At 38.7% G+C, this 1,012-nt stretch overlaps 1 pseudogene; it reads left to right on the forward strand.

The window, feature by feature from the left end:
- The first annotated feature begins 445 nt into the window (after positions 1 to 445).
- On the forward strand, positions 446 to 564 carry LOC112485209 (annotated as a pseudogene).
- Positions 565 to 1,012: the final 448 nt, after the last annotated feature.

Below are 1,012 nucleotides of genomic sequence, written 5' to 3' on the forward strand. Positions count from 1 at the left end.
GCAAGAAAGCACAAGGTCCTGTGGGGGAAAATAATCACAAGAAAGTAGAAAGTGTACCTGACTGTCTGAGGGGGAGGTTGAGGTAAGTCCTCAAGTGGGGACAGAAGGATTTCTTCAGTTCAGCACCCAGAAGGCATCCTCCCCCAACCCCCTAGCAACCTGGGAGTCTTTTGATGTACCCAATACCTAGGGCTGTTACTCTGCTATGGCCCCTCCATGAACATAACACAAAAAAGGGAACAGTGTTTCTCATCAGCTAAGAGGGAATCTAGGCTTTCAGTTTCATAAACATTACAGAATCCTAACTTTATGTACTAGTTGAAGTTGAAGAGATGGAGACAGTAAAGAGGACACTGAAATTATATGAGCAGTCTGCTCCTGAGATGAAACTAATTAAAATCTTTATAAGCAATTCTGTTTGACTCTAGAGTAATGTTAACTCTAAGTCTACAGCCATGCTACCCTGAACAAGCCCAATCCTGTCTGATCTCAGAAGCTAAGCAGAGTCAGGCTTGGTTAGTACTTGAATGGGAGATCACCTAGGAGGACCAGGTGCTGTAGGCATAAAAAATAAAAATAAAAAATAAGGGATTGTAAGCAGACAAGGTCCTTGCAATCTTTGAGGTCAACCAAGGGTTGCCTCGCCTAAAAAAAAAAAAAAAAGGGTTTTGAAAGCAGACAAGTTCCTTGCAATCTGTGAGGTCAACCAAGGGGTGCCTCGCCTAAAAAAAAAAAAAAAAGGGTTTTGAAAGCAGACAAGTTCCTTGCAATCTGTGAGGTCAACCAAGGGTTGCCTCGCCTAAAAAAAAAAAAAAAAGTTAACTTTAGGTCAAAAATTAAGAGTGCAATGTAAGTTTTTGTTATTACATAATTATATAAAAATAAGCAAATATGATTTAAATATCACAAAAGCCACTCTAGTCAGATTTACCAAGAGGTTCTTTATCAATACACTATTAATTAATATCATAAGTGGTTTTTGGAAATCGCTACTTTCTACATACAAAAAACA

Source organism: Pteropus alecto, unplaced genomic scaffold (assembly GCF_000325575.1).
Source record: "Pteropus alecto unplaced genomic scaffold, ASM32557v1 scaffold548, whole genome shotgun sequence".
In the NCBI taxonomy this organism is placed as follows: Eukaryota; Metazoa; Chordata; class Mammalia; order Chiroptera; family Pteropodidae; genus Pteropus; species Pteropus alecto.